Genomic DNA, 24,463 nt, shown 5'->3' on the forward strand with positions numbered 1-24,463 from the left:
TAAGGGCGGTAGCATAAGTTGATGTGTTTTCATAGCGCATAAGAGCGTGGGCGGAAAACATCGACAATTAGCCAGGGAGGGTCATGTCATTTTTGAAAATGCTGCAGGAGGGTCGTTGGAAATTACATAGCAGACAGGGGAGGGTCATGCTACTTTTGATCGAAGCACTCAAAATCCCTCCGGTGATCCCGTTTATAAATAACGAACGGTCCCTAATTGCCAAAAGTTGACCTGGAAATGTTGAGTACAGTGAACTTTTCTACAGTAACATGTTCTATAGGGTTATCAAAGTAATAGTTGTTTGTTTGCCCTTTGGGCAACATGGGCATGTCTCAGAATTCAACTTTCAAGATTCTCCATTCACTGTCCTATAGACAAAATGTATGGAGGTCAATGGGACATGTTCACGTGGCCTTACCCTGAATTTTGTGCAGCAGTGATGGATGTCGGACACACATATAAAATTGAATTGACTTTATTGTTAAACACAAAGGGCAATACTGACAAACTTAAAAGAACAAACCCTCTCTAGTGGCTAACTCACTGACTAACAGGGCCTAATGGTAAGAGCTGACACTAACTAAACTCCGAACTTAACTGCTCAGTCTGTGCCAGAGTCTCTGCTCCACTGAGCAACATCACCAGGGAGAAAGAGAGAGGGAATGGAACCTGGACTCTGAACCTAGCCAGTGTGTCTCCCCCCAGATATGTCTCCCCCACCCGCCACCCAAGAGTAACCGTCCTATTCAGGGATTAGCTTGGGTTTGCAGCGGCAAAGGTTTGGCTGTTGGTTGCGGTCGTGTTCAACTCACACACACACACACACACACACACATACACACACACACACACACACACACACACACACACACACACACACACACACACACACAAAGACACAGACACACACACACACACACACACACACACACACACACACACAAACAGACATACACACACAGAGAGACATACACACAAAGACACAGACACACATACAAACACACACACACACACACACACACACACACACACACACAGACATACACACACACACACACACACACACACACACAGACACACACACACACACAAAGACACAGACACGCACACACACACACACACACACACGTACAGTACAGACACAGACAGACACACACACACACAGAGACATACACACAAAGACACAGACACACACACAAACACACACACACACACACACACAAACACACACACAGACACACACACACACACACACACACACACACACACACACACACACACACACAGACACACACACACACAGAGACACACACAGACACAGACACACACAGAGACACACACACACACACACACACAGAAACACACACAGACACACACACACACACACAAAGACACACGCACACACAAACACACACACACACACACACACACAGACATACACACACACACACACATGTTCTCCACAGCCAAAGAGGTACATAGAGAGAGAGAGAGAATAAGGGATACACAGGGGAGAAGAAAGACACCCAGAAAAGCAGATGAAAAAAGGAGAGACAGAGCCAGATGTATGTTTTTGTGCCCACGTCAGGCATATTTTATTCGCAAAGTGCACGTAAAAGCATGGCGAGGTATGTACAAACAGGCCGCACTGAGAAAAAAGCGCATGTCTGTTTTGCGGTGAAAAACTTGCGCCTGTTAAAAGCAGGTGTAATCAAAATCGCGGTTGAATGCGTCAATTAGAGAAACTTTTAGAGACAGCTGAATAAGTATTCAGAGCATCAGTTTTCTTTATTGTGCAATAAATAGTTCAAGTATTTTTAAGTAAATTAGTAGAACTACTAGGCCTGCTCTGTATGTCGCTGCTCGTTGACATTTTATTATCATGTATGATCGCTAAAGTTTGATTCTTTTTAATGTCCCAATTGGTTAACTATTCAACTGCGCTTGTGGTTCAGCTGTGGTCACGCAATTAGCTTTGTAGAGGGGGTGGGGAAACAACTACAGATATGATGGTAATATGTAATAACACATCCAACACAGATCTAGATCACCTCAAACAGAATGATCACCTCAGTTTTCTTGAGCTGCAGTATTGTTTACCTCAGATCTCCATGGCGACCTTTGAGCACTGTTAACCACTTTATCCAACAAAAACAGATGTGCGGTGGCACCCCTAAATCATAATGTACTGGAAAAATATTTTGCATGTGTTGTTTCTACATATATTGGAACACTTTTAGCACCCAGCCATATCAAAATTCAAGAATTGTGTTTTTTGATGCACCCTAGTGGTGGTGTTCATATCTGTGCATGTGTAATGCAATGTGCATGTAGATGGGTGTCCTCCACAGGTGAGCAATACTTTCTCACCCCTCACTGCCAAGCACCTTGAAATCCTAACAGCAGTGGCTCCATGTTAATGTGCTGTAATTTAAATGCACATAATTTGGTTACATAACAGGACATGAGGACCAAAGATCAACTGCTACCTGTTGTCAAAGCATGATGTGTAATGCATGGGTCGCCATGGATATCGCTCTTCTCGTGACAAGACCAGTCATGGCATCAACACCAATTGTCACTGTTGTTACTTTGACTTAAAGGGTGGTAAATGCATGATGGGAGATTGTCTAAAGATAAACGATAAAAGATAAAGATAGGGTTTATCTCTGAGTTTATTTCTGAATGTGTGTGGGTTCAGTCTTTGTGAAGAGTGTGTATACAGTAGTGTGTGTGTACATGTGTGTATTCATGTGTGATCAAAAACATTGGCCCATAATTAGGTTGAACAGCTCAAACACAGAAGGTGCTGGTGACAGGTCTATTAAAATGTGCTTAATCGAACGGCCTCTTCAAGAACTGGATTAGCATTTTTTTGCCTTTTAATGAAGATAAAAACACAGCCCTATCCCCCAGTAATTACATTTTCCATTTTCTGTTTTTAAAAAATTCCTGTGCATATCCAGGAGAGCCTCTTCCCTCTCCCTCTCACTCGCTGCATCTCCCACTGCCACTGCACCTATCTTTGGCCCTGCCGAATCCGCCGGTGAGTCGGCTGTTTGCAGAGCACCTTCCTCCCAGCTCTCCTTAACCTTTGCAGAAGGCTTATTGACTCACTCTCACCTTTTGCGGCGAGCCAGTGGAGGACCGGGGATGGCGAGCGAGTGAGTTGAGTGAGCGGAGTGAGTGAGTGAGCGTGCTCGGTGTAGGCAAGAGGCCTGGGCCCAATCCTGTGCCCCCACGCCCACACCTCTGCCAGCCGCCCCCGCCATGCACCGGGCCAACCGGCACCAGCACGGCTGACCTCTGGCTCCTGATCTCTGTTACCATGGAGAAGCCCAGCACAGCACAGCGGGCGGTCTCCGGTCGGTACCATGGCGATGCCTTTGATGCGCAACCCTGTTCCCAAATGTGTTTGGAGGGAAGTGAACTGAACCATTGTGAGAAGAAATGGACAGATGAAGAAATATGGTGCACAGGGGAAACGATATGTAATAGCCAAGACAGGAAAAAAGAATGGAAAAGAGAAAATAACACACTGTAGCAGCACTGATTAGTAAAAATGTCGCATACTGATGATCTCTCCCCTGCCGTATTTGCAGGATTAAAAACAGTTGGAGGAGAGGGCGTTGATCTCACTTTTTAAGACTCTGCTGCATATAATCAACAGAGCTACATGCCGATGCATCATTTGAATCGCATAAATAATGTAGGAACAGTCAACCCCTGTTAAGCGGCTATGTAAACAAACCTTGTGGGCTCCCACAGTGTTCTGGAGACGGTGCGCCCTGGTTTTTAAAAGCGTCCTCTCGACAAGTGCCATTGGACTGGCAAACAGGAATTAGCACTGAATATCTGTGGAGACGGCAGTCCTTGAGAGAGTACTAATGGTGTAGATTGCTCTAACTAAAGTCATTAAGAGATGAAGATGGGTTTAAGTCATTTGGCAGGAAGTGAGAGATTACAGCTGGGCTTGGCTGCCAAGGCGGGCCGCTCCGCCTGGTCAGAGTGCGGTGCGGGGGAGCACAAGTCTGAAGGTGGTGCTAAGATGTTGCTGTCGGGGGCACCAGGGACATTTCTATGCCATCGCTCACATCTCCTGGTTAAAGGGCATTCAGGCTCTTAAAGAAGACATTAGCATTTAGATTTGAGGCCGTCGCACACTCATCGCATGTATGCCATCTCAGACACACACACACACACACACACACACACACACACATTCACAGACACATGGCTTTAGTAAAGGCTGTGTCACATTCCAGACATTTACGCATTGAGTGGGCCCAAGTGACTGTGCCGTATTTCTGATCAATCTCTGTAAATTGCTTTGGATGACCTCCTTATATGTGGAGCTGAGCCTCGCCCTCTTGCTGATGTTGGCCAATCGATAGCAGATGGTATCATGGCTCATCAACAATGAAGTGCTCTAATGGAGGTCAGGTTATGGGAGATTCTATTTATTTTAATTTGTAAAATGCAGTATGACAATATTCTAATCAAGGTACATGGGTATCAGATAACCGAGACACCCCCCCCCCCCCCCCCCTTCTTCTTATCGCTTTGATGATAACCTCTCCTTTACTTGCCCTTTCTCCTTCACTCTCTCCCTCTCCTTCCCTCTCTGTGGTGAGTTGACTACATTAAGTGTGGCTGCAGTGTATTAGAGAGAGACAGAGTGTGTTTGTGTGTGTGTGTGTATGTGTATCGGGGTCCTCTACATTATGCACACTTTGGAAATGATGCATGTCGCTGTTCGTCCGATGCCTAGCGCGTCTCTCGGCACAGCCGTGTGGCTCTCCTCCCACTCCTCCCTGTGATGATCCCTGTCTCTGATGCCTCTCTCTGATCAGCCATGATGTCATCCTCATGTTCCTCTGCCAAGCCAATGAGTCAGGGACGCCCTTCTGCATGTTTCACCCCATTAACCTGTGATTGAAAAGATGACAAATCTGACACCAGCAATTTATTATCTTAATTAATTGGTTCTCCTTTGTCTCAGACATGTAGGGCAGTGCTCTGTGTTGGATCTGTTTTCTACCCGCCCCCCCCGCCACACCTCCTCAACACACACACACCCTTTCTCTACCCCACACCCCAAACACACACACACACACACAGACTTAGTGTTGCCCTTTTAAATAGGCATACTCTTTAAACCACAGCGGGGGAAGAGAAAAAACCAACACATAACAAATCCTCTTTCACCTTTACCGGCGGTGAGTTCAGCTCATCAGTCATGGAGGAGAGTGCAGGTAGGCCCACCTGGCCGAGAGGCAGAGGAGTGTGGAGAGAGCCAAGAGAGCAGAGGTGGGAAAAGGAGTCAAAGTCTGTACTTTGGGGAGAACACAGAGGCTGCTGGCAAACAATGGCTTGCACACAACTCCAAAAGTCTCAAAAGTATCGGATGTCAGATGTGCCTTGTTTTGAGTATAATATTGCTAATGTCTTACATCGGGTAATGATGCCTAATGGAGACATGCAGATAAAACTGATACACAGTTCCATAGCCATGGACTCATTTTCAGTCACATCCTATCTCCAGCACTCCAGTAAACACTTACTGGAGGAAAAGAAAGCTCAACAATTGACAACTCTATTTTGCGAGAAATACAGTGTCATATGTACAATATTGTTGTTGTAAAAGTAATTGAGCAAGAAATAAAAAGTGTGCCTTCAGCAAAACAATCAAAAAACAGACATTTTATTTCATCATATTTCAGTGCCTCTGCAAAGTGAGAGTGCGAGATAGACAATGAGTGAGGAGGATGGGGTGACAGATAATTCTTGTCCTTTTTCTAGTCGAGGAAGCTCGAGGAGGTGCCATAGCTACGGCGAGTGAGCAGATAAGGGAAGGTAGAGAGAATGACGAGGTGGAGGTGGGCGAACAGGAAGAAGGAGGGGAGAAGGAGGCGACCAGGCAGACAGCCAGCAGCGCTTTGTGTATGCGGCAGCACAGGCACCCACTGAGCTGTGGCAAATCCAGCAGTCAGCAGCACCGAGTTTCCCCCTCTCACCATTTCCAACGGATTACACCCCCCTTTCTACCTCTCCCCCAACAATGCTTCTTGGTTGTGTTCGTGTTCACTGAAATAGGAAATGGGTCACACCCATGATGGGGTTTTCTCTCTCTCTCTCTCTCTGTCTCTTTCAAAGATGTGTCAGAACAACCATACTGGAGGCATAAAAGAAAGTTAAAACAGGATTCATGCAGAATTGCAAGTGGTCTCATCAAACATATCCAGTGGGCTACTGTTAACCCATCCATTGGAAGAGGCTACATGAGAAGATTGGTGAGGAGTTTGTGAGGCGATCAGTGAAGAGAGGCAAGGACATGGCAGTGTCCGTCGAGAGAGTGATGCCCCCCCTTGTCCCCTGAGCTTGTCGTCTGATTTATCAGGGGTTCTATTCTAGGGAGCTGGAAGTGGTAATGGATTCATAGGAATTAACTGTGATTCATGCGAAGCCAACGTCGCAGATATCAGAGGCAAGATTAATGCAGCTCGGAATCCATCACATCAAACCCCTCCCCTCACCCCAGCCAGCCTCTTATTCATCACATTTCCCTCTCAGCACAAACACACACTCTCTCTTGCTCAAATGGATGGAGTCTTCCAACGGCAAAGAGCTCACTACCCCACCACAACACCCCTGTATTTCACCCGCCAGTTGCGCACCACACTTTGGAGTTGAGCACGAACACCCAGAATGGAGAGCGAAGTAGCAAAATACAGTCTTTGTCGTCTTTTTCTTTCATTGTTCAGTCTCTGGTAGGACCACCCACAACTCGCTTGAGCACAGATGAGATGAGTGGAACCGGGCTGATGTTTCTGCCCACTCTGCCCATGAGGGTTGGCATCGCCTCCAATGTTAGGGCTGCTTCAGATTCTCTTTTGTTGTTGTCCTTATTTGTTCTGTTGGTTTTGTTTGTTTTCTTTCCTTGCTTCTCTCCAGCTCTTCTGCTTGAGGGAGGCACCCATGTTATATATGACAAAAGCTCGGTTGAGCCAGAGGAGTCTGGTGATTGACGGCACAGGGATTATGTGGGCCTTTGTGTGTGCATGTGCTTGTGTGTGTGTGTGTGTGTGTGTGTGTGTGTGTGTGTGTGTGTGTGTGTGTGTGTTTGTATGCGTATGTGTGGGTGGGGTGGGAGGGTTAAGCGTGGTAGTGCTGCAGAGGATGATGGGATGCCATATCGGTGGCAGCCCTGGCGGTAATCCCTGCCTGCCTTGAGGACACACCGTGGAGCTATGTGTGCTTCGCGCTTTAGCTCTGCTTCCCTCTTATGACCCTTCTCTGAGGTGGCCCGCTGCGTTTACAACACCAGCACAGGGCCTCTCCACCTGCTAATACCATTATCTAACACAAGCCGCTCCACTTAAGTGCTAGGACCACTGTCCTCTTTACCCAGTGGCAGGCTATCAGCACACACTACCTGCAGAGGGATGTAAGCACTGGGGGCTTGGCTGCCGGTATATGGGGGAGGGGGAGAACTGAACTGTACATTTGTACAGTGGAGTACACTAAACATATTGTGCCAAGTGTAGTAATAATATTATTAAATATTATTTAAATACAATTATTAAATATTATTTTACAATGAAACAACACCTTTATTTGTTATCTTGAAGGCCCATTCAGACTGCAATGTTATTCAGCAATTACAGGTGAAATTACCATTGGCAATGCAAAACATCATGAGACTAATTTAATATATATATATATATGTGAATAGGGTTTTAGACTACATTTCATAATAATCATGGCTTTTGTCATGTAAGGAAAGAGATTAAAGGTAGCTGTTTATTTCTCATGTATTCATCCTCATGTAGTTTAGCCGACCTTCACAAGAACAAGTTGGACAATAGTTTTAAGTCATTTTCTCTCTGGAGGCAGCAAACTCTTTGTGATACTGTTGCTCAAGGTTACATTTCCTGTGTCTGTACACAGCCATGGAGCTGACTGTAACCTATATCTGTAAATCTGTTTTTTTAATAGCAACCCTCCCATCTGCTTTTATGTGAAAGGGTAGCATTGCGGTGTTCTGCACTTCAGACGAACCCAGTGTGACATGACTTTGGCATGCTGTGACGCGTCACAATGCCATTGTTTTGATCAAATATTCTGTTGATACATCAAACCGCATGCGTGACTGTATTAGAGAGGCCCCCGGAAGCCTGTACAGTAGCAACCGTCACCAGGGGATGAATGACAGCCCGTCTGAGGGCAAGTTCAAATGCAACTTCCGTTTGCATATGTGAAGGAAATTTCCGGAGAGAGACCAAAGGCATGGCTTAGTAGTATCTCATTGGAAAAAGAATTGCACTTCTTATTTTCTTGACAACTTTTTTTTCCCCTCGCCAATGAAAGGACATCTTCTAAACTGAGTTTGACCCTTGGCAGAGTTTTACATATCCTTACTTCTGCTTTCCAGCTTTGAAAGGAGCTGCTCTCTTGTGGCATAATGTGGTTCTGCCTTACATTATGGAAAACAGGACTAGTTTGAGCATCCTGGAATATACTTGGTATTAATTCTGGTTAAGACTGAAACAAAGCGTACACAAACAATTTCAAGGCACAAATCATCAAACATGCACAGTCTTCTACCAGTGATAACATTATCATGTGTAATCAGATTTCTCTTATCAGTGAGCCTGCACCAAAGCACACTCCACCCAACAGCAATAGCGGATGATGAATTCAAATGTATACATATATCCCCTATGAACACGGCTTGCAGATGGTCAGACTTGAAGCCCAGGTCTCAGGGCTGAGTGGACATTGTGTCAGGTGTGCATGCTGGGAGGAAGGCAGCTGGTCACCCAGACTCCACGGCAGAGCCATGGCCTTCTGTCCAGGTGTCAGACAGACGTCCCTCGGCACACCAGGTAATGGAGATCCGTAATTGGGTGCTATAAATTCAGTCTGGGGACAAGGTAGGTCAGCGTGGCCTGATTACTTAGGCATTACAGTCAATCTAGGTGAGACCTTGAATGGAGAGATTTGGTGGGGTGGATTCTCATTATGGTGTTGATGGTGGTGTTGAGGGTGGTGTGTGCCTGTGTGTGTGTATGTGTGTGTTTGAGCGAGAGAGTGTGTGCGCATGTGAGCGGAACGGTAGAGGCCAAGGTCCCATCCCTCCTCTTCACCCCCCCACACATAATGACATTATGCAATGCTCGAGTGCCCTCGACCATATAGCCTCGTAAACTTCACAACAAATTTATTTTCCTCAGCACAACGCCCACCCACCCACTCACCCCCCACACCTTGCTCTTGCGACTTTACAAGAATGTTTGGCTGGATTGATCAGTAAACCTGAGGGCCTTCTCCTCTGCTTGAGTGTTGACTTCTTTTATAGCGCTGATGATTGACTCCTGTCGAAGGCTGTTACTCCTCAGTGCAAGAACAGTGAACTCTCTTCTGTTTGTCACTTCTTCTTGTTCCTGTCTGGACCTCAATGATATCACTTCCTCAAACTTTTCCTTTGAAGCACAGTATGTGTGTGTGTGTGTGTGTGTGTGTGTAAATATTATAGTTTTATAGCCATTCAATCAATAGAGTACCGAAGCCATGACGTAGCGTTGCCAAGGCAGCAATTTCACTGGATCTAAACAAATCAATCTACCATTAGAAATCACCATAGCGGTGGCTTTGTTAATCTATTTTCAACCATTTTACAATGTTTCTAACACGTTAGTATATATTTTTTACACTGTAGGAATCACATACTACAACATATATTCATACCAACACGATCAAATTCGTGACTGCAGAGTTTTATTTTAGCATGGGTTTCCTCCGTAAGAGACCTGCATGTAACTTCACAGCATGCGGTTAAAATCCTTAAATTCACGGACGTGTTTTGCAGGGATGGATTACTGCACGGGCCTACCGGGCCCAGGCCCAGGGGCCCAAGGGGTCAGGGGGCCCTGAAGCCCAAGCCTTTGCATGGAATCATTGCCTCAATATCAACAAATCAGGATTTAGGCTATGAATCTGATTGAATTTAGTATTGGCCATCCCCAAAATGCACTAGAATACAGGAAATCACATCAAACAAATTTAAAAAAAATCTGGGGGAGAACCCCCAAACCCCCCTCCCACATATATGACAATAAGTGGGGGGCCCTTAATACATCTGGGCCCAGGGGCCCGATGGTGTTTTGGCTTTATTTTTTTGCAAAAAACGTCGCTCTTAACAGTCGCCAGTCTTTGAGAAGACGTGAAATATCCACTGGAATTTTGTTTCTTTCTATTACACCTGCCGGGAATCCGTGTTATGTGGCTAAGCTGCTGCCTAGCAGGTAAAACACGTTTAAATGGATATACTTATTTTTATTAGCTAGAAATGATGCCACATGTCTACATTCAATGCTATTTATGCCACTTCAAAAGTTTGTTTAGATCCAGTGATTCTGCCGTCATGGAAACGCTACGTCACACTTCTCTATTGACAGCTTCCACAGAATCCATTCAAATGACTTGAGAGGAGATGAGAGATCTCTGTAGCTTTACTCTCTTGACTCTCAGTACTTATTAACTCAGTAACTATTTTATGTGTCTGTATTCTCTCTCTCTCTCTCTCTCTCTCTCTCTCTCTCTCTGCGTGTGTGTGTGTGTGTGTGTCAGAGTGAGTGATGCTTTTTACTTTTTGCTCTGTAAGTGTTAAGTGGTTGCTATTCTTTTATTGGAAGATCTTCAATAAAACTCATATCCCATGTTTGCCGTATTCTGACAAGTTTGCAATATTTTTAAAACCATTAAATCCTGTATCTTACTATGCTAGATACTCTGCACCCTTATGTCACATATACACATCCTCCTCACAGAAAAGTCACTTCAATACTCCCACCCCACATTCCCCTTCCCACTCCAAAACATGTTGCCTCATCACTTCACTTAGCACCTCCGTTTGGCACTGCTGAACAGATGCAGTTTTAGCACTTTTATCTTAATGCACAGCACAGTCCCCTGCAGCGAGGAATGACAGAATTGTTTCAAACTGAAAGGAATGTCATGAACATGAGTGGAGGTCTTACTGAAATGATAGGCGTGTGTGTGTGTGTGTGTGAGAGAGAGAGAGAGAGAGAGAGAGAGAGAGAGAGAGAGAGAGAGAGAGAGTGAGTGACAGAGACAGAGAGAATGTGTGTGTGTGTGTGTGTGTGTGTGTGTGTGTCTTGGGAAAGTGGGATATCCGAGCCAGCCTTGTGACATTTTGGCGTTCTACTCCTCACACTTCCGCGGGCATCCGAGTTTTGTTTGCTCCCCTCCTCCCTTGGGTTGCCCGTCATGGAGCGGGTTTATAAATGCACTTGAGAGTCTAATTGTGATGCTGTGTGCTGCCCAGTTCCTCCTCCAGAAGAGCTTCTCTCTTTTGTCAGAATCCAAATCTCTGGCTAAATATATTTACAATAGGCTCCAACATGACAGGAAAAAAGCGCCTTGTCTTATTTTTTTCGACAAAAGACTGACGAATGACAGGGACGGCACTGGTGTTCTGTTACTTCATACTTCACCACCACATGCTTACCAGTCATTCACAGAACCGATTTGTTGACACAATCTTACATCACTTTTACCTGTCATCATGATCTGGTTTTATAGCCTTTACGTTCAGGTATATATCAGCTCAAGTCAACATCCCCGATCCTCTCATCTCCTCGAAACCCCTTGGTAAATGGTGCTTTACTGGGAGACAGCCCCTTTAGCCCGGGCTGGAGGCACGGCTGAGGTATGCTCATTCTCCCCAACCCTGGCGCCCTGGGGGCCATTGATTTAATGGTGGCACAGTGTCAATGTTGACCTCATCCGCTGTTGCCTGCATCACTAATGCACGGACGTGTGACAGTGACACTCAACAAGACAATGCGCCAAGGGGTAAGATGGATCATAAGTGACACCCTATTCTATGAAGAAAGAGAGAAAAAAAACTCATACACAAACAGACAGGCAGACATACGGGCAGTGATTATTCCGGTCCAGCATGAGGACATCAATTGCTGTTGGTTTAATGTTGTCTATGCTTGGTTGTATTATATTGTATTATATATATTGTAGCATGTTCACTGCACAGAGAGGAAATCATTTTAGTAAGCTCTTGTATTAAGGAATATTAATTGATGGTGAAACACTGAAATTTAGGGATTGAAATTGCTATTCAAAACAATACATTATCCCTGTCTTTTTTTTATATCTGGCCTGCCTAATTTGTCTCTCCAGTATACTCCTACGAAGAGAGATTATTAACAATTCAGTAGAGTAAGTGCTGCTCAAGTTCAAACTGTCAAGAAAGAACTAATAGCAATATAAAACCCCCATCTTTGGGTAATCAGTCCTCAATCTGGCAGGGGAGTCAGAGAGAGGGAGAGAGAGAGAGAAAAGGAGAGAAATTGTAGGTAGAGGAGGGCAGTGGAGACGTGTGTGTGTGTGTGTGGTGGAGGTGGTGGAGGGCAGTGCGAAGCCTCCGCTGCCCAGGGTTGGCCGGCCCTGACACCTCTCACCAGGCGTTCATTCATCACGCGGTGCCACTGCACCGGGCCCTGAGACCCCCACTCTAAATCATGGAGGATAAAGGACGTGCCGTAAAGAATGGAATTGTGAAGGTAAGGGTTTTAAATCCCCCCTAGATGATCCCAGATAAACACGGAGAGACTTTTGACAGTCCCTCGTTACCGGCGCCGGTAGAGGGGAAGCTGTCAGCCGCTCCCTCCTTGCCTTTCATCTCCCTGCAACAGGCTGCCTGCTAATATCCTCAATTATCTCCGCAATATGTTGCCAGGAGAGAGCGGGAAAAGTTCCGTCGGAGGCGTTCACACAATTTAAAAAGTTTTAATTTGACAGCTTGCAGCGTAATGATGAGCTGATGAGTAGAGTGGGAGGGCATAGTAAAGGGAAATGGGCCTGAGATTGCAGACACTGAGACCAGGGTGACAGATTATTGGGCCAAGCCTAGGGACAGTTCACAAGGACCAGGTTTTGGCTGGATGGGTGTGGAGCATTGGATGTGCACCCTGTGATTTGTTTTAAAAATGTCTGATTATGGCTTAGCTATTGTTGTACTGTAAAAATACCAGGAAGCTCAATGCACAGTAGTGCATTACCATTCAGTATGTCACAGTATTTACAGTACATAACCCCATACTTTTGCCCAAATATACAAATCTAGTTGTACGTAACTAGCGAAGTATTGTACTTTGCTTTACAGTTGATTATTAGTAAAAGTACACTTTTTTCATAACTTTTTAAAAAGCAAAATCAATCAAAATGGCAGCAGTCATTGTAGGAGATGCTGGTAAAATGAAACCATAAGTTTTTCATCAAATTATTTTCTAAACAGTGTAATTTGTTGTTTATTTGCTTTGAAATACTTAAATTGTATATGGCGTATACATCTATGGGAAGTTGTCTGCCATTTTAGTTCACCACACTACCAATGGATGGATGAGATGTCTTGTAAAATCTCTAAATTCTGTCTACTATCAGCATTCTATCTTTAAATGCTGTCCACTATTACTCCTTAGCATTCTATCGATATGTTATAATCTCTAAATGCTGTCCCCTATACTCCTCAGCATTCTATGGATATGTTATTGTTCCTAGCTTAAGTTGGCATTTTTAAATATTTTTACACCTGTAACACCTGTTCAAATAAAATTTCCTGGTATTTTCCTGGAGAAGATTTAATTTAAACTTGATTTCAGCACTGGCAATCACAAGTGTTAACCTGTGCTTTAAATTCCACTCACCTGACAGTCACCTAACTCATATTCACTTCAACATTAATAACTAACTGTCAGTATGATATTTGGTTTGACTGAGTGCTGGCCTACAGTATGTGATTATCATAGGGGAAATCAGAGCCCATGGTAATGGAGACGCAGAGGGCATAGGATTGTCATATGAAGGTTGACTTGCTCATTAAAGAAAATACCCCAACCCCTTCTCAGCCCACCCACTCCATAGGACCTAGTAAGGTAATTCACCCCCCCCCCCCCTCTTCTTCTTTAAAGCGCACAGAGAGAGAGCGAGAGAGAGAGAGAGAGAGAGAGAGCATATAACTTAAACACAGAGAATAAACCAATAGATCATTCCAAGTGTCTCCGGTAATAAGCAAAAGTGATAAATCATATGATTGCACTCTGGTTTATGAAATATTGTGCCTCTCCAAGGTGGAGCTGTGTCAGCCAGACAGAAGCCCCGTGGCAGAGGCCCCACAATTCTCCAGTTACCCCCAACAGCAAACACTCGCACTGAGAGAGATAGAGAAGAATAGCAATTTAACGAAACCTTCAGCGCTGCTCTTCAAAATTAAAAACATATTCAGTCATTGAGCTGACAGCACAGGATGATGATCCCTATTTACTCAACGCAGAACACTGGATTGCCAGCTAAGTAGTGGGGAAACACCCCTCTGCCATAGTCGTGCATTAAGAGTTTTTCTTTAATGGATGAATACCACAAATAATAGGTTTTAGTGTGAGGAGTGGAAGACAGACAGCCACACTGAATGCCTAATGCTGGCGACAGTGGTGTGAAAGTAGCTCATGAGAGCACTTTACACAGCATGAAGATGATATGTGTTACAATGCCAAAACAAACCAATAACACAGCAACAGACAAGAGAAAAGGATCGGACAAAGGATTGATTGTGCCCATCTCTAATTGACAGCGTGACCTAGCACGACCTTGGTGCTCACAGTAGCACTGAAAAGGACAGTGGGCAATGGGCTATGATGAGTGAGACATTGTCACATCAAGTCAGACTGCTTTAACATGGCTGGAGATCTCCTCTGACAGCCCATTTCTGACATGTGAAATACAAACAGATCCTAAAATGGGCTACAGAAAAACGATGAGATGGAGGGGGGAGAAGAGAGAGAGAGAGAGAGAGAGAGAGAGAGAGAGAGAGAGAGAGAGAGAGAGAGAGAGAGAGAGAGAGAGAGAGAGGAGACGGATGGAGTACTATTGTGGGAGGCTTAAAGCGAGGCTTTCCTCTGACTCATTATAGGACCTAAAAGTAAAAAGTTTCAGAGTGGGAACACACACACACACCACACACACACACACACACACACACAGATTTCACCAGAACACTCCTGTAATCTGTCCTATTTACCGTGAGCAGTGGGCAAGCCTTCCCACCCACAGACCACACAATCAGCCAAAACCTGCACTGTGCCCACTAACACCTCTCACTGGCTTACGCCATCTCACACGCCTGATTGCTTCTCGGGGTCAACACATTTATGACTTTTTCATTATGTGACCTCCCCCTTAAATAAAGAACCTGTTCCTCAGCCCTCAGTGGCCCCTGCATTGGCTGTAGGCAGAAGCAAAAGTGGCATCTGCTTGAAGATGCGGGTGAAGGGATTATGCAACCTCGACTGTGTGCTTCTCGTGGGCGTGAGTTCTGGCTGTGCGCAGTATGTGCTGCACGGCTTTCTCTCTCTTGCGCACACACACACACACATGCACATTGCAGCTCTGAAACATGGCAGAGGAGCTGTCTCTTTTCCAACCCACACCACTCACATCATCATTATTATTTCTTTTTTCTCTGTTGTTGCCTCCTCTCCTGTCCTCTGTCCTGTCTCTCTTCTTATTCCTGACTTATTTCACGCTCTTAAATTATCTCCTTCCTGTTAATGCGCAGTGTCACTGACACTCACCCTCCGGAATGATGTAACAAAAAAAAGAGAAAGGAGCAGAAATAAAGATTTGATGTTAGCTTCAAAGAACCTATTCTCGATCCTCTCAGTGTACTGAAGCATGCTGATCTTGTGAACACGCGGGTGCAGATCTTATTTTGAGTGCGTTGTGGGCCTCAATGAATAAATATCCATTCCAAAGTGGCTGTTAAATTGGCCCAACTGATACATAACAAGAGCACATGGCTGAAGTCTGTGGAGGTTGTCTTTGTTTTTCAACACTGCAAAAATGCATTTGGCAAGAGTGCGCTGTCCGCAGAGTAGTGGGAGGAATTTAAAAAACAAAACAAAAACCGAAAAAAGAGGCAAAGTACCAGATGGAGTTGAGTTACAAGGCAGAAAGACGGAGCAGAGAGAGGAAGAGAGAGAAAGAGACAGAGAGAGAGAGGGAAAAAGAGAGAGAGAGAGAGGGCATATGGTAGAGGTCGAATGCACCCCACGCGCCCGGCGATCCCCCCCAGCGAAGCCTTTCGCTGTCACCTCCGGTGCAGAGAAACAACTCTCTGCATTCAATCCTTTCAGCGCACGCCTCGCCTCGCCTCGCCCTTCCCTCCCAACAGCCTGATGTTTAATTCATTCCCCGCACCCCGGAGGACACTCGCAACAACAAGAAAAAAGGGATGGAAAAAAAGAAACGAAATTAGAAAAAGAGCGAAACGTCAGCATTGCATTTCTTTCCCCTTTCCCTTTTTTCTGCCCTTCTGTTTGTTGACGTGGGAGGAATGGAGGGTGCAAGGAAAGGAACAAAGAGAAAGCAGGGGGGAATAACTCCATTTAATAGGGGACAATGGACAAAGAGGGAAAACAAGCAAACCAAGGAAAACTTGGTAACACAACTACCTCATGGGTGCACTTGGGTCTGACTCTTGATTTGTGGTTTGTGTTCTTGTGTTTGTAAATTTAATGCATGTCTTGGTGACAGCAATGTGTGTGTGTGTGTGTGTGTGTGTGTGTGTGTGTGTGTGTGTGTGTGTGTGTGTGTGTGTGTGTGTGTGTGTAGGTGTCTCTTTTGTGTATATCTGAGGTATTTGTGTGTGAGTGTGTGTGTGTAGTCGTTGATACGTGTTTGAGCAAACACAGAGCCCCACACCTCTCCCCCTGCTGTCCGTTAATCAGAGGTTGATTAAGCACACTTGCAGAGGCATGGATTAGGGGGCTCCCCTCGGACTGCGCTAAATTGGTCGGAAGGGAAGGAAGACAGAGCACTGGGCACAGCCAGGAGAACTTTTGATGTGTCAGTCAGCACGTCTGGCATGGCTTGCTTTTATTGACCTCCCCAGCCTTGATTTGTGACAGATCCCCTGGTGCTGGGAAGAGATGGGGGTGTGAGAGGCTTAGAGGAAAGACAGACAAGAGAGGGAGGGAGGGAGAGGGGGAGGGGGAGAGAGAGAGAGCGAGAGAGAGAGTGAGTGAGTGAACTTGAGAGACATTTTATTGTATGTGTGTTTTTGTTTGTGTGTGTGTTTGAACACACGTGTGTCACAAGTGTCAAAGAAAAATTGAGAAAGTGTATGTCTGTGTGTGTGAGAGCAAGCGAGAGAGAGAGAGTGAATTTAGGTAGAGGATGTGAGAAAGGAGGAAACTCTGCTGACCCGAGGTAAACTCCAGACACAGCATGTGAGCTTGACATGGGAAGGAACTGAACCATCTGGGAAAGTAAACCTTTCCAAGGCCCTATCCAGACAGATCTGGATCAGAGAGTGTAATTATATCGAATCAATTGTGATATGTAGTGCTGATTTTATATGTAGAGAGACATATGGGGGAAACCTTCACTAAGTGCATTGGGCTGCATGTCCGTATCCCTTTGAATGGAAACCATTAAAGTGGTTTGGCAGTGTGTGTGTCAAGGAATTTAATCTCCATATCCATTTCCCAGAGACCATTTTCTTACTTATGGTTGTATAAATTCCAATCATCCTCTCTATTCTAGCTCTCTTTCGTTTTCTCTCTCCTTTCATCCCTTCTCATTCTCCTTCCTCCTTTCTCTCCCACCACAGTGTAACCCTTCGATGTAAGGGTGTGGGCATTACTCATGTAGCTCCGTAACACTGCTATTAACATAATGAGGCGGGCCGCTAACGGGGATCTCTTAGCAGACACAATGAGGGTCTCTAAACGGCAGGCCCCCCTCCGTAGACAGGGACCCAGCAGCCCCACTGTAGCCGCCCGCTACTGCCGCCGCTGCCACAGTGTGACGTGTCAGGGCTGATTTATTTCGCCCTTGAACTTGACCGTGAGAGGACCTCATGGACCAGGCTTTAAAAGCAGCACCGGTAGCAGTGCCAGCACCAAGGCTAGCAGATGAAACATGCGCTCTGTTTTCCACCCACCAGCTGAGGGGGAAAAAAACAATCGGAAGATAACATGTGTGCAAACTGAAAACAAAATGGATACAGGTTTTTAGAGGTGCCTGTGTAAGGCATAGGGTGTTGATAAGAGAGCTGTCATACACCGGGAAAATAAGGTCTTAAGTCATTCCAGAATGTTATTTGACCCCCAGCTCTGCAAAGCACTTTGTGTTGCTAGGCTGGTAGGAGAATGGTGACGTGATGCATTTTGAACTTAGAAAACACATTCAGTGATATGCAGAGACAGTTGTTAAAGCTGTCAGGATAGAAATATATAGAAATATAACCAGTTGCAAACCCGACATTTTGGCATTAATGTGTGCAGTTATATAGGTGTACTGAATATTCATGTTGAAAAGGTCATTTTTTCAGATTCCCATCTTAGAACATAATCCTATCTTTTCATAGGCTCAATCTAAGATGATCTTCATAAGCAATATTAAAAAGATTGAATTCACATTTTAAAAATATGTTCATATGCTCTCACAAAACAATGCCAGTGTTATTTCCTGTGCAAATATTTTAGATAGTCACTAGAATTGACATTGTGTTTTCATTCTAGGCAACTAGATTATTATGCATTGTGTCTCCAGACTGTTACAGATAAGGCAGCACACAGCTATTAATTACTTTTCTAATTAAACATACCAGAGGAGTATAGATCCTGTCAAATGATGCAGATCAATGTCTGTATAGTAATATACCCTTTATAGCAGGGGTATTCAATTAATCTTCAGCGAGGTCCAGTTACGGAAAATTTCCTCAAGTAAAGGTCCGGAGCCTCATAATGTTTAACGTGCGTGTTTAGGCTATGTATATGTATGTACAGTGTATGTATAATATTAGGATGGATGGATGGAGCCTAGCTATAGATAGATAGATAGATAGATAGATAGATAGATAGATAGATAGATAGATAGATAGATACTTTATTGATCCCCAAGGGGAAATTCAACAGATAGAAGATTGTAGGCCTAGGCCTAATGTTTAATGTGAAATAAAATAAGTAGCCTAAAAGGCAACATTCGAAATGAGGAGAAATAAGGCAAGATAAGAGTAGCCTAATTAGGGAGAAAAACTGAGTAGGCCTAGCCTTGGCTATTTTTAAGATCTTAACGTGAACTTAAAATAAAATTTGAGCTGAGACAAGGATGGATATTCCACAGCTGGTTCCTTGAACCCATTAATCAGCAAGTTTAATTTAGTTGTTTTAGTTTTTTTTTATGTTGACCCGAAATCCTGGAAACCCAGGAATATCACGTTGTTGGGCAGTGAATGCATGTAGGCTTAACTAGATTGTGGTGGATCAATCATATTGCCTTCTTAAATCGTAAAATATTCTGTGGTCTCAGTTCACTGTTGAATGGGCCTAGCCTACCCTATGCTTGCTCAAAATATATGCTTTGTCTAGTAGAGGTGCTTCAAATTGGCGCTTAAAATCGCCTGTCTCAGAATATATAGAAGGCCCAGAGGTCCAGGGCAATTCCGCGCAAAACTGTCACATCCATATTTAGTTGGCGTTACGGACGTGACAGTTTTGCGTGGTATTGCCCCCATATCGTTATATAAAGCTCTGTTCTCGCTGTCTAGCTTTCTCTTCTTTGAGCAATCGATGATTTGAAAATAACTTACTTATCGTTAACTTAGATATCCATCTGATTGTTTCTCGTCCCGTCTCCTCTCCTCGCTCGTTTCAGGCTATCAGTCTCTTCTCCATAGTAGGCTACTTTACTCACTGACTCGACTTTATCAGAATTCACAGATTTCACTGGCTGAGTAGCAGCAAGCGAAATGATGGTGCTGAAGCTCCTGAAGTAAATGCTGTTATCCTAACCAACGAAACATTTAGCGCAGCTTTGAAATCTTACGTGAAAATCTAAATTAGGCTATTATGGTCTGGGTCCGGATAGGATGACGTCACGGTCCGGACTCGGACCGCGGTCCGCCATTTGGTGATGGCTGCTTTATAGTAATATACCCTTTTCATCTTTGTCCCGGGTCAATGTCAGAGTCCTTAACATTATCAAGGCAGCCCAGCATGTCACATCAGCTTCTTGTAGGCCCCATCCCATTTGCATCACCTCTGACCCTGTCCATTTGTTCCTCGCCACATACAGCAGTTAACCTTGTATGTCATGATTAGTCAGACAGATACAGTGGCGGTGGGCGAGTCCCGTCCGCAGCGTTGGCAGAGGGAGGCATGAGAGAAGGAGCCGTCAGCGGGGGGTTAAGGAGACTGGCAGGTGGAACGGGTGGAGGTTGCACGTGGTGGAGGACCTATGATCGATTGGGATATGATGTAGCTTAGTTCTGCCTAGACTGTGTCAATAGCAGCCATGCACTTCACATATGTGTGTGTGTGTGTGTGTGTGTGTGTGTGTGTGTGTGTGTGTGTGTGTGTGTGTGTGTGTGTTTGATTGTGTGTGTATGTGTGGGTGCACGTTTGTGTGTTTGTGTTTAAATGTTTATACTGAAAGAGAGACATTGGATTGATGGATAGATGGATGGAAGTAGTCACACCTAGCTAAAGCAATTCATACTAATATTGACTTTGTGAAAATTCATCTCATGGTTTTACTGTGTACTTGTCAATGTTGTTATGTCAATTTTCATTTTCAAAAGAAGTCTTGTGCTTGATAAGAGAGGGTTTGAGTGGGGTGCTGTGCACCTCTAAGATGTGTCGCATGGCTCTGTGCACCACACCACAAATAAAAGCAAACCCATCAGGTCTGATGGGCCCATTTGGGGCTCACTGTTCAGGGAGTGTCGCTTTGTCTTACACGACCAGGTGAAGTCGTCTCTTTGTGTTCTGCCTCTGTCTCTCTAAACGCTGGTGCGTTGACACCACTAGCCTACCCCATTGTCTAAGCCTGTTATCTCGTGCCCTGCAGTTCACTCCATTTATTCCAAAATGCCACTCTCTGGGCCCCAGTTGTGGAACCTATCAGTCTCCATGGAAACTCTTTTTCCTGATCCGTCATTGGTGCCAAATGACCCTGCACTCTTGCTTGCTATCACTTCAGCTCTTTGTGTGAGCGTGGTCTCTCTTAGCTGTGCTGAATATGCGAGGTGGGAAGTGTGTGAAAATGTGTTTGAATACTGACTTTGATGTTGGATTCCAAATAAAGCAATCATAAAATAAATGCTTTTTCCTTTCACTGAACAGTACCATAAAGTACAGCCTTTAGTAGTTCCTGCTGAGCCATCAAGCTGCTCTCCATACTCCAAATGTTAACATGGAAGGGGGTGACCAGGGGCATACATCCCCATGTGTTTTCACCTGTGACAGGCTTTCCTGCCCCTAAGGCGGCATCTCCATCAAGAGTCCCTGAGCCTCCAGGTTTTCATTTCAACCGAGCTTCAACACCAGCTGACTCTACTGCATCGCACCCTTTCTAAAGGGGAGGGAGCGCTAATTAGTGAAATCAGCTGGTGCGGTGCCGGGTAGAAATGAGAACCCGTGTGCCCTTGGCCTTCGATAGCGCACAGTTTGACTCCCGCGCTCCGGAGGCTCACTTTGAAGGCACCTGCTCGATTAGCCTCTGGGTCTCAGGGACTGTTGTTTTTCATATCAGAGCTCTTTGTCTTTGTGGTCCTCGTACAAATTAAAATGCAAGACACTAAGCAGCTAGTTTTTGACAAACATCCCCTTATTTTTCATTAATCTGAGGTCATGAAACACCGTATTAATGTGGCCATTGTTATTTCTGAGCAGGATTATTTTTTTCTGTCAGATATCTCTATGTGCTTATGATGGCTTTCCTGTTGGGGAAAAAAGTTGGCTCTCAACCAGCGGTGCATGGGATTCCCTTCAGAATATTTACACTCTGTCATTCTCTGAAAGGCCCACAGATAATTGCATAAAGGCAAAGTCTGCGAAGGTCAGCCAAGAAACAAGCAGCAGCTGCCAGAGTGAAGACCACAGGACTACAATTACCTCAACAGTGTACAGCGCTGGAGCAAAGTGAATGACAGGTATGAAACCATTATCCTCTTTACCTTCTGTATTAAGAATAACCATCTGACACAAGGGCAGAAGATGGTCAATATTCAGGAAATGGTGATTTGTGAACTGCCGTTTGTCATCAGTCAGTTAATTTGGTCGTGGCAGCGTGCAATTTAAATGAACCCATCGGAACTGTCTGGAGCTGCAGAGACTAAAAAAGCTGTGAGCTCAGTAATTCAGTAATTCACAGAGCAAGGACGGCTCTGTGGTAATGCAATAATGATCTACACAAGGGCAATTCCAGCATTATGGACATCTTATTGTATTTTATTGGAAACAAATGATACATTTAGGGAGTGGACGTCTACCCTAGGATAATGTAGAAATATGCCCATGCATAGCATGGTGGGGCTTTGTTTTTCAGACACACATTACACAATACACATTGCACATTGAAATACACTACTGAATATGTTGCAGTGCACAGAATAATGCAACATTACAATATATTACAATCTTTGGAGATAAAGCAGGGATGTTTTGTTCTAAATATATGTGAATATATGTTTGTGTGTTTGAGAATTTTGTATATTCAACATTATACAACAAAGGTGAGTGGTACTTGTCAGTTTTGAGAAGGTTTGGGGGGTAAGCCAGTGTTATTTGCATTGGCTTTTGCCATGATTGAACTGTGTTGAATCATCAGTCTGCATCAATACATGTTATAAAGCTATTAGATTGTCTTCAAATTCATTTCCATGGACAGTATATTATCACATGAAGTGTGAACTCCTTTGTCATCCCCCGAACAACCCAGGCTCTTCACAATGTAGTGTTATGCTTCAGGATGAAAATCTGAATAATTATAACAGTTTTTACTGCATGATGTTGCTACATGTATCGCTGAAATACATCACATATTTACCAACCAGTACCTCGTCAACTATGCCATTCTGGGTGCTTAATAGGAGGTTTGTTTTCTGTTAACTTTACCTAAGATTACCTGACTTGAGAGGATCCAAAAACAGTTCTGTGCTGTGGTTCAGGTGATGGGAAAATACCGGTAATAAACTGATGTCCTTATTGAAGAAAGCAAGAACTAATGTAGAGGTTAATATCCCAGCAACAGAAGAAATGGGTTATTGGAAAGACTTGTTGTGAAGGGATGAGGTAACTATTTTGGACAGCAGTGTCTTTGTTGAGGCCAGGATCTAACACTTTACAAAAAGGTGTGCCACCACGTGCTGGGGATGGTGGGTGTCTTGTGGACAGCCATGCATCCTGTCCCTGCACTATTTTGAGTTCGACAACATGCATTATGCCATTTTTTTGTAAGGCCAGAGTGTTCGACTGAATGGTCTGTATTCAATGCACTCAAGATGTATTGCCATGCACTTTACCCCATTCACCCCCTTCATAGAGACAAACTTGAAATATGAAATATTAGTTAACACTAATTACAAACAGCAGAGTATAATATTCTGATGAATGAAAGTAGAAAGGATGTCAATGCCATTGATGTGAGTAATTAAGCAATTCAAGGTGAGTAATCACCATGATTATTGGTTATTGATTTTTGAATTTTAATTACCAGGGACATTACTGGATGTGTAAACATTACTCGATGTACACACATTTCCAGGACATGCTTTGTGGTCACCTACGAGTGGAATTATCAAGTTGAACATTATCGATGTCGGGTTATAGCTGAGCTGGAGCCTGGTTGTTGAAGCGATTAAACGCAATGACTCAATGACTCAATGATTCAATGAGGTTTCATGAAAGTGAAAAATGTCTTACTTGACCTCATTTTTACCAAACTCCCATTTTCTTGCTTTGACACTCCCACACACTGCATGCCTTCCTGGCATTTAGCACCTTCTCCATGGCATGAAAATTCCCCATCCTTTTCCCTACTCATGAAAATAATGGATTAGTCCTAGTGTGCATTCGACCCACCTACAGTAGTAACCATCCCTGAAACACCAATTAAAAAATGAGGTCCTGTGGCTCACAGCATTGCTTTGTGGGACAACCATTTTACCTTTTACCACCTTGTGGGACAACCCTCCCCCATACATCCCTCTAAAAAACACCACAGCTACGCTAATCACCTGCACCACTACATATTAATGTTAATTACCGAAATGGCCCTGACACAAGCAAGGATTATTTTTAATGAATCTTTGCGCACTTACTGTACTTCCAAAACTCTCAAAGAAGAAAAAAAACTGGGAGAAGGCTAATCAACTCCTGGAGGGCACGGCTGCCCTTGCGGCTCTTGTAGTGTCAGGTTGTTCTTCTTTTCTTCTTTTTTTCAGTTTGTCCTCCCTTTGTCTCCTTCCTAGATAGACTTCTTTAAGAGTAAAACAAAGCCAAGGGGACACTCTCAGTGCCAGTTATTGTCCTGTTGGCACAATCAGCCACTCATCTCTCTGGCTGAGAGTCTGTAGCCT

General features: G+C 44.4%; 1 protein-coding gene across 2 annotated transcripts in view; it reads left to right on the forward strand.

Moving 5' to 3' along the window:
• Positions 1-24,463, forward strand: part of LOC121704547 (RNA binding protein fox-1 homolog 3-like) — a 414,719-nt gene that overhangs the window by 75,400 nt on the left and 314,856 nt on the right. For both annotated transcript variants that reach the window (XM_042084840.1, XM_042084841.1), the window contains exon 3: positions 21,906-22,036. The gene's annotated coding sequence lies outside the window, so the exon portion shown is untranslated. The remainder of the gene's footprint in view (positions 1-21,905; positions 22,037-24,463) is intronic.

This window comes from Alosa sapidissima, chromosome 3 (assembly GCF_018492685.1).
Source record: "Alosa sapidissima isolate fAloSap1 chromosome 3, fAloSap1.pri, whole genome shotgun sequence".
Taxonomy (NCBI): domain Eukaryota; kingdom Metazoa; phylum Chordata; class Actinopteri; order Clupeiformes; family Clupeidae; genus Alosa; species Alosa sapidissima.